This window comes from Podarcis cretensis (genome assembly GCF_951804945.1).
Source record: "Podarcis cretensis genome assembly, chromosome: 6".
NCBI lineage: Eukaryota > Metazoa > Chordata > Lepidosauria > Squamata > Lacertidae > Podarcis > Podarcis cretensis.
The window spans coordinates 19,801,311-19,811,878 of NC_137175.1; positions in this window are offsets into that span (position 1 = coordinate 19,801,311).

Here is a 10,568-nt window from a genome sequence, read left to right on the forward strand (position 1 = left end):
GGTGGTCAAAAAGTGAATGTCTCTAGTGGAAAGCTGATTCCCCTTGCAGGGAGTCGACGTTGCGGGCAGATCATGAGCCCGACCCGTGCACACATTGCTAATAATAATAATAATAGTAATAATAAATTATTTTATTTATACCCCGCCCTCCCCAGCCAAGACTGGGCTCAGGGCGGCTAACACCAGGTATAAAAACAATTGATTGAAATACAACTTAAAAACAAGATTAAAATACAACATTAAAATGCAGCCTCATTTCAGTAGAAACTCAAATCAAAAACTTTTTCGGGGATGAAAATGTCAAGTCTTCACCAAGGCCAACTATCCAGACTGGTCCTACGTGGGCCAGAAAAAAGCCAGGGAAGTCCCCAAATAGGAGTTCCATCACAGAAGGAGAAAGGAAAAAAGAAAGAGGGGGAGGGGATCAAGTTGATTCCAAGCCAAAGGCCAGATGGAACAACTCTGTCTTACAGGGTTAGGTAGGTCCTTGTCACATGGAGTTCCTGGCCACGTCTTTTCATATTGGCCAGTCCGATCGGCCAAAGGGGGCGTGGCTTAGCCCATTTAAACAAGCTGCGGCCAGGCTCACACCCTCTTTTACCTTCCAGACAGGGGCCAGGGCCATAGCATGACCCCTGTCGGTGGACCTGGGGGAATTCCTAGTTGATGTGCAACCACCCTATTGGTGGTTAACCCTTACTAGACTCCCGGCACGCGGGCAAGAGTCAGATATAGTCATTGGTTCCCGTGCCTAAGCCAATACCACTCACATTCTGTAATCAATAAAGTTGTGGCCTTCTTCAGCCCATTAACCTAAATTCTGGTGTCAAGTGTCTTTATTCTACAATGGGGGAAGGTTCAGGCCTTGCCACACAATGATCACAGGCAAATCAGAAGTGAACAGTGCTAGGAATGCAGGAGAAATGGAAAGGCAAACCTCCCTAATAAGTGCTTTCTGAAACAGTGCATAGAATGACATGTAGCCATCCTTGGAAGTCCGCGCTTTTCCAAATTCTGCAGCGTAGCTCTCCGGTTTGTACAAAATGCATATACAATACTGCAGTGAAATGTGCACAAAAATGCACTATATGTGGGGAAATGGCTTTGCAAGAACATATATTTTAATGTATTACTATATATATATATATAAAGAAATTGCAAACTAATGTGGAAATGTGGAAAACGGAAGACTGATGTAAAGTGTGACATTCTCAAACACTTGGGAGTATGAGTTTTTCTCCTGTTAAAACTATATGGAGAGGGGAAATAATACAGTTGAATTTTATATGTTCAATTATGTTTCATCTAGAGCTGAGTGAAAATGGCCTCCTTAAATTCTCCAGTCTACTTGTGGTGCAAAAGGGGTGGGTTCATTGCTGACTATTCTTTGTCAGAAGGGAAAATTCATTATGAGAGAAAATTCAACTCAAGGTGTAGCAAAAATGCTCTTGCTAGTTGGCAGATGAAGGAAACTCTGGGTTAAGAGAGAACGATGGCAAGGTGGAGCACGGCCCAGCCCTTTGCTCCCTTCAACAATATTAAAATAATATGAAACGATATTAAGAATTCACGCATGTGTGCGTTGCTGAATACTCTGCAGGGGGATGTGTGTAATTCTCCAACTCAAGAGGCCCTTGAAATAAACAAATTGTCAGAAAATTATTTCCTGAGAAATTCTGTCTTATCCTTAGTTGCACCAAAGAATGAAAGTTAGCATACTGTATATAATTATATATTTTTCTCCAGATTTATTTATTTATTTTAAAAAAACATGCTGAACATGCATCTGCATATATGTGGCAGTGCAGCTAATGCTTGAGAGTTAGAACAAGGACTATGAAGCTAGCTTCAGGATGGAAGGTTTGGAAAGGAATGGTGGTTTTGTTTTTTTTTTGTTTTTAAAAAAGCTAGCTGGCTCTTTGAGAGAATTGCAAAATGTGTGCTCTACTTGGACATGAAGATTGTTACCGGCATGCTTTTGGTTGAGACCAGCGGTTGAAATATGTTCAACAAGTGCATGGCCTGATGTGTGTGTTCATAATATTATGTCTTTCTTTAGTGAGATCATTTTAGGCCACTTTTCATTCAGGGAATACCAAAGCAATTCAGAACAGTCAACATTGCAATAATAAAAATGTAGAACATTTACAATAAAATATTCAATAAACATTCATGCGAACCACAAGATTAGATTCAGTTCTCATTGAAAGGAGAACCTTCGTAATTCATACTTTCCAAACCATTATGCAAGCCAAATCGCAGCCATTCTTTGATGCTGGCACTTCTTGCATTCTGCAGGTTCTCAAGCCAAGTAATGTGTTCAGAAATGCATTGACGGGAGTAAACGGTGCATAAATTCACACTTATTGGTGAAAATCACATGCAAAATGCCTGAAATCAGGGGAGATGTTTTGCAAAAATGTGTGTATCAGGCAAAATTGCATACGAAAATGTGCATATTAGGAAAATACTGATAAATTCACATGAAGCCTATTTTTTCTGAAAAATTGCAAATTGCTGTGGAAATGTGGGGAATTAAAATTAAAAGTGAGAAACCAAGAGAAACCAAAATTGACAGATTCACCTGTCCCTTTCTCCAATTAGACCATTGATTTTATATGGAAAAGAACAACTTACGTTTTTATTTCTAAGCATGCCCTACCATGTTTGAAGGAGCAGTCAATTAACTGTGGTGGTGATAGTTATAATCTAGTGTTGACCGGAAAAAGTAGGAGTGTGGGGAAGCCAACCTCAGAAATAGCATGCAGTTGATTCTGTATAAAACTTGAAATGGATTCTTCAAGGTTCAGGAGTTCCTCCTGGGGCTGCTCTAAAGCCTTGACCAAGTAGATGGGATGGTTGTCCTGCCGTGAACTTGGCACATTGAATGCCAGCCAGATAGTATTACAAGCTGTCACAAGATTTCACTAGGACATCTGACAGAACCAAGAATGTTCTAATAAAACTTTCCAGTTCTGGGTACACATATCCAAAGAGAAGCACATTGTCCTGTGCTGGGTAGTACACACTGCCATATTTAGGAACAAGCACCCTCAGAACAGAATGCGATAAGCAAACAGGGATGTAAGCACAAAAATATAAGCAAGGGAGATGAGCAAAATTGGACACAGTTGGTAGTAAGCTGAAGGAATCAATAGAAGAGGAGGAGGAGGAGGAGTTTGGATTTGATATCCCGCTTTATCACTACTCGAAGGAGTCTCAAAGCGGCTAACATTCTCCTTTCCCTTCCTCCCCCACAACAAACACTCTGTGAGGTGAGTGGGGCTGAGAGACTTCTCTGAAGTGTGACTAGCCCAAGCTCACCCAGCAGCTGCATGTGGAGGAGTGGAGACGCGAACCTGGTTCACCAGATTACGAGTCTACCGCTCTTAACCACTACACCACACTGGAATAACAGCGCCATATTGATGTTAACATCATTGTTGCTCTAGTGCACCCTTCCCTAACCTGGTGCTCTCCAGATGTTTTGCACTACAACTCCCATCACCCCTGACCGTTGACCATGCTGTCTGGCGCTGATGGGAGTTGAAGCCCAAAACACTTAGAGGGCACCCACCCTTGTCACAGAGATTTCTGCAAATATCAGGATGGGATCAATTATTTTTTTTAATAAAAAACTCTTGACCCTTTCTTTTTTTGCAATAGCATTTTAAGTTTTGTGTGAGCTGTCCCGAGTGGCGCATACACACACTAGAAAGGTGGGATTAAAAAATGTTCTAAATAAATGAAATAACAGTGAGCACCTAACGGTATGGAGGGGAGGGGATTCAGAATGACTGAGTCAGCTAACAAGCATTTCTTAATCCAATTTCTTAAGCATTTCTTAGAAAGAATGTGTTTCCTGGGAGGCCGTTCGCAGGCAGGGAGCTGGAGGGACGGCTGGCTGCAGAACATATGCACAGCGAGTGGTCTTCACGCCGTGCAGCTCTGCCAAATGCAGATAAGGGAAAATGAATTAGCTCCTCTGGGATTGTCTCCATTTCTTGTCAAGTTCTTTTGGCGTTCTGCCTAGTGAAAACTCCTTCTCTTTTAACATGCCTCGTCCCCATCCTGTTCTGGTCTTCTGCTGCAAAACTAAATTGCCGAAACCTTGCAAATATCCCTCCATGCAAATGGAGCTTCCTTCCTCACTTATCTGTATGTACTTGGAAACATCAGGGATAATTTTCTCTTGGCCACCCTGAACACACGCACAGCCTGCCTCTCCCCCTCCAAATGTTTTGTCAGGGTGCTTCCTGAAGTGGGGGAAAGAACAAACATACCTGAGTGGCACTCAAAACTGAATTCGTGTAGCATGGATCGTTTTGAGGAAGGGCTGTAACTCACCCATGGAGCACATGATTTACATGTAAGAAGTCCCAGGATCTGGCACCAGCACCTCCAAGTAGGACTGGGCGGGGAGGAAACATATATAAAACCTTGGAGAGCTGCTTCTAATCACTTCTAGACAAGGGACGGGGAATCTGTGGCCCCTCCAGATGTTGTTTGACTCCAATTCCCATCAGCCCCAGCCAACATGGCCAACATTCAGGGGTGATGGGAGTTCAAAAACATGTGGAGGGTATCATGTTGATTTATGCCTGCTGTAGATAATACAGAGCTAGATGGACTCAGTCAAAGGCATTTGGGACTTTTTAGTTTAGAGACCAGGCAAGCGACAGGTGACATGATAGCTTATAGAATTAAGGACATGGAGAATGTGGGCTGAACGTGGAGCCGGTGTGGTGTAGTGGTTAAGAGCGGTAGACTTGTAATCTAGTGAACTGGGTTGACGTCCCCACTCCTCCACATGCAGCTGCTGGGTGACCTTGGGCTAGTCACACTTCAGAGAAGTCTCTCAGCCCCACTCACCTCACAGAGTGTTTGTTGTGGGGGAGGAAGGGAAAGGAGAATGTTAGCCGCTTTGAGACTCCTTCGGGTAGTGATAAAGCGGGATATCAAATCCAAACTCCTCTTCTTCTTCTCCTCACAACACGAGTATTTGTGAACGCCCAATGAAGTTGAATGTTGGAAGATACAGGAAGGACAAAACAAACTTCTTCATGCAGCACATAGTTAAACTATGGAACTCACTCCCACAGAAGGCAGGGATGGGGACCAAATCAGATGGCTTCAGAATGGACAAATCTATGGCGGATCACGCTATCAATGACTGCTAACCATGATAGCTAGGGAAAGTACTCCTGTGCTTAGATCCTGTAGTGGATTTCCTAAAGACATCTGGCTGGTCACTGTGAGAACAGGATGCTAGACTAGATGGGTCACTGGCTTGATCCAGCTGGCTCTTCTTATGTTCTTAGGAGATCAGTGAAATTTTTCACCTCAAGAGGAGCTGGTTGGGAAATTCCTTTCTGAATTTCATTTGACTCATCTGCAGTTGCACCAAAGAATCAAAGCTGGTCTAGATAATGAATGAGTTTACTGGAATATGCATCAAAACTCTGCGGGGGGAAAGCAAAGAAGGTTCGGAAACCTCCCAGAACTGGCTCCAAACCTTATGGATCCTATTAGTATTTCTTGGCCCTGGAATCTAAGAACTCAGCAGCTCTCTGCCTCACAAATTGAGTCAGTTCCCCTACGCTTCACAGAGAGGCAGGGCGAAAGAGCACAGGGTCTTTCCTAGAAGGAGGTCCTTTGGGGTCAAACTTTCCCCTTTGGCTCTCCCAGAATGTGATGCAAGGAATCAGGAAGGCATGTGTGATGGAATGTCTACTGCCAATGCAGCCAGCGGGGAGGAAGAGATGGTGTTGCCTCCCACTTCACCTCTTTGGAGGGAGCTCTTTGGAGATGCTCTTCCAAACCGTTTGGAAGAGAGCTCTCTCCACAAGGCAGATTGAGCTCCTAATGAAGGTGGCACGCATACCGTACATTGATAGCACACACTCGCAAAGAATCCTGGGAAGGGTGCCAAAAATTGTAGCTCTGTGAGGGGTAAACCACCGTTCGCAGGATTCTTGCAGAGGTGCATGCTTCAAATGTGCTTTAAAATAATGCATGGTGTGTTTGCAGCTGAAATCTAAGCCCTTAACCTTCACCATTGTTAGCCAAATCGTGCTCCCATAGTCTTCAAAAGCTGGGGATGGAATCACAAATGGTAGGAAGGCTAGCATCACCAGGAGGGTGGCAACCTGCAAGTCACATCTGCTGAAATCTCAGATATCCAACAAAATGATATAGGATGCTTTGTCCTGGTTCTCAGTTAAGGATTAAAGCCTAAACCTCTTAGAATAATCTTTGGGGTCAGATTATTTCTATAATTTTAAATTGTTTTAAACTGTGCAATACAGTGGTACCTCGGGTTACAGACGTTTCAGGTTACAGACTCCGCTAAACCAGAAATAGTACCTTGGGTTAAGAATTTTGCTTCAGGATGAGAACAGAAATTGCGGCACGGCGGCAGTGGGAGGCCCCATTAGCTAAAGTGGTACCCCAGGTTAAGAACAGTTTCAGGTTAAGAACGAACCTCTGGAACGAATTAAGTTCTTAACCAGAGGTGCCACTATACTGTGTTTTAACATTAAATATTGTGCTTTAATCATTGTAAACTGCCCTGGGCCCTTAGACTAAAACGCAAGTAACAAACTGCGACCCAGGCTAGCAGATATTCATAAGCATCATTTGTTCAGTGAGTGGTGGAATGAATGAATTTCTGACTCATTTGTCAGAAAATATTCTTACAACCACATTAAAATGTAAAACAATGATAAAACATCAAAGCATATTACAAATGATGCAAATCAATAGCAATAAAACACTCAAGATGGGAAATATAAAAAAATCACTAAAATTAAAGAACATTTACCAGCATTTTTGCACCCATTTCTCCTAATATACAGCTTTTGTATGCAATTACCTCTGATATGCACATTTTTGCTGGCAATTTCCCTTAATATAATGCATTTTGTATGTTATTTTCACTAACATAATGCACACTTTCTCATAAAGTATGTATTTCCGTATTCCTTTCGTTGAAGAACTGCACTGCAAAATTCGAGGAAATGCACATATTGTTTTGGGAACTGCAAATTAGCTAAGTTCATGTTAAAATGTGGATTGAATTAGATTTATCTGCCTTCCTTAGATGAATCCCAACTGTAATCATAGGTCAGCTCTCATCCAACTGCCTTCATGGTAGCCAATGGGTAGGCCCCTGGTTCCTTGGAAGAAACCTGGATGTCACAGACATGAACACATGACCAAGTGGCACTGAAAAGGGAGGTGAGTGGTGTCATTGAGGGTTCAGGATTCTTCTCACCACCATCACCAAGCTCCCAAATTTTAGTGGGAAACAGTGCCTTACAGCTAACACCCAATAAGTTGGCAAAAACGTATAAATCTAAATCAAATAAGTGCTGGAAATGTAAAGAGAAAGAAGGTTCTTTTTATCATATGTGGTGGTCTTATAGTAAGGTTAAAGCTTACCGGAAATGATATATAATGAAATGAAAAGGATGTTTAAAATAACCTTTGTAAAAAAAAAAAACCAAAAGCCTTTCTTTTGGGAATTATAGGGACAGAACTAACTAAGATGTATAGAAACTTATTCATGTATGCGGCTACAGTGGCAAGAATGTTAGTTGCCCAAAAATGGAAAGAAGCAGAAGTCCCAGCAAAGGAAAAATAGATACAAAAACTTATGGAATATGCAGAATTGGTGAAACTTTACCAGAAGAATAAGAAATCAAGATAACAATTTTTTATTATTACAAAAGAATGGAAACGGTTTATTGAATATTTACAGATAAATTATAAACAGATAAAAACATTGGCAGGATTGTTGTAACAACCTGCATTATATTTAAAGAAGATGAATAAATGAGCAAATTAAGTTAATTTGGATTGCAGAAGATATTAAAAACAAATTTGAGGAACCGCAGAAAGAGGGGAAAGATCATGCCTTGCAGGTTTCCCACAGGAATCTGGCTGGCTATTGTCGTTTAGTTGTGTCCGACTCTTCGTGACCCCATGGACCAGAGCACGCCAGGCATTCCTGTCTTCTGGACTAGATAGGCCTTTAGCCTGATTCAGCAGGTATCTCTATCTGTTCTTAGGAAGGAAGAAAGCAGAATGAAGGAAGCCAAAGGTAAGAGGAAGCAGAACAGGCAAGGTATTCTTCAATGAGGTATAAAAGTCTGCAGGATTTTGTTTGCGTTGAAATCCATTGTAAGTATTATGTCTAAAATTTCAAGCAGAAGTGGATTCTGAGAGCCTCCCTGTTAGACTGATGCATCTCCCTTAGGCAACCATAGTCAATCTCAGCATGCCTCTCTCTCCAACTGAGTCTCCTATGAGTGTGTCTCTTTTCCTAGAACATAGCATCCTGCACTATGTACCGATGAGTTGATACTGCAGAAATAGGAGGGCCACAGGAAGGATAAATTCGTGGCTGGGGCGCTGGATTTGGGGCGCTCCAAAAATGAAGGGGAAATGTGTGTGCGTCCTATGGGGCGAATACAGGCTTTCGCACCGACCCCTCTCACTCTCCAAGCCGTGTTGGGCTTCGGAGGGTTGCGCAGAGCTGCCTGCGCTCCCGTGCTCCGCGCAGCTCTGCACAACCCTCGGGAGCCCAGTGGGAAGCTGTGCCGGGCTCCCAAAGGTTGCGCAGAGCTGCCTGCATTCCGAAGCCTCTTTTTTCTCTTTTCTCTTTTTTCTTCTTTATTTTTTCTTATTTTTTATTTCTTTCTTTCTATATGGTTTCTTGGTGTACTTGTTTTGGTTTTTTGGTGTAGGGATCTTGTATTATGTATTTTGAAAATTTAATAAAATATTTATAAAAAAAAAAAAGAGCACGCCCGGGCTTCGCACAGCTCTCCGCAAGCCTGGGGAGACCGGCGCAGCTCCCTAAGCTTGCAGATAGCAGGCTGTTCTGGGGGCTAGGGTCGGGGGAAGCTCGGGCTTCCCCCGTGCCAGCCCCGTGCCTGGGGGGAAATATTGTTTTTTTCCTTTATTCCCCCCCAAAAAAACTAGGTGCATCCTATAGGGCAGTGCGTCCTATGGGGCGAAAAATACGGTACATTAAAACACAGCTGCACGGATGCTACTAGCCCCCAAAATGGAAAGAAGCAAAAACCCCAATGAGGGAAGAATGGCAATCCAAACTGCTGGACTATGCCGAAATGGCAGAAGTAACCAGGAGACTCAGGAACCAAGAAGACAAGGACTTTAAAAGGGAATGGGGAAAACTGATAATTTACTTAGGAGACCATTGTAAGCAAATCAAAACTTTAGCTGGAATATAAGAATCGCTTGTAAAGTAACGACGATTTAACTGGAAAAATGAAAATAGTGGAGAACATATTGATATGTAGTCTTAATGATTGTAATAAAGACCCATGTAGAGTATGGGGGGGGGAGTCACGAGATTCAGAGAATCTCACAAAATACTTACACAAATAGTTTGACTGTAAATTTCTGTTCATAAAAATAAATAATAAATAAATAAAATTTTAAAAGATAGTGGGGAACACAAAGCCTGCTGCCATGTGAGTACTGAGTTTACCACACTTTTTTAAACAAGTGAAGTAATGCAGACGCCATCTAAAGAGGACCATTCTTTAAGACCATAGAAACATAGATTAAGAGCCTCGTGCTCTACCGACTGAGGTATCCCATGAAGTCTGTGGTCTAAAATTACCACTACACTTTGTCCCTGTACGTGCACCTGCCCACCACTTTGGAAGAAGTTGATTCAAAGCCAAGGGGGCAGGGGATTTGTTCCCCTTGCTGTATAACTGGGCTAGGGGGACTTATTGTACCCTGACTGTTGTTGAACTGCAATGCCCATCAACTGTTAGCCATACTGGCCAGGGCTGAAGGGGAGTTTGAGAGTCCAACCAGTGGCTTCCCTATGTTAACAATGCAAAAGGATCTTTCTTCCAGAGCTGAGCTAGGGAGTCTCTGAGCCAAGCTGCCCTGCCTGGTGTGGAGCAGGGAGCCTCTCCTAACATAACGATGCTGGTTGCTCCCTACCCAGGGGCTGAATGCTCTGCCTGCTGAAGGCATGACAAACCCAGGGCCCTCCCTCCTTGCTCCTCTCGCTCTCCCTCCCTCGGAGCGGAGAATGCTAAGTTCCCTTGCAGAATGATGGTGCAATCTCCTTCCCTCTAGGGCCCAAATGCACACAGTTTTCTTCTTTCCTGCACTTCTAGCATTTTCTATACTTTTCTCCACCTCTTTAGTCCATGACTGGGTTCTCAACCCGTGGGTTGTGTGTAAGGCAACCAGAGGTGGGTCATGCCAGGAATACGGCTGCCACCTTCTTCTTCTTTATGTTTTCCCAGAACAAGAGGGAAAGGGGGGAGGAAGGAGGGAGAAAGAGGAAACAGATGGTGATGGGGTGGGGGGGGAAAGGAAAAGGGGTGGAGAGAGAGGACTATTAAAAAACATAAAAGATGACCAAGAAGTAAACAGACATTAGGTTTTTAAATTGTGGGAAATAAGTTTTTACCTGATGACAAAAATACCACAAAGCAGGCAGCAGGTGAGCCTCTCCGGGGAGCGTGTCCCACAGTCAGGGTGCCACCACGGAAAAGGCCTCCCCCTCGCTT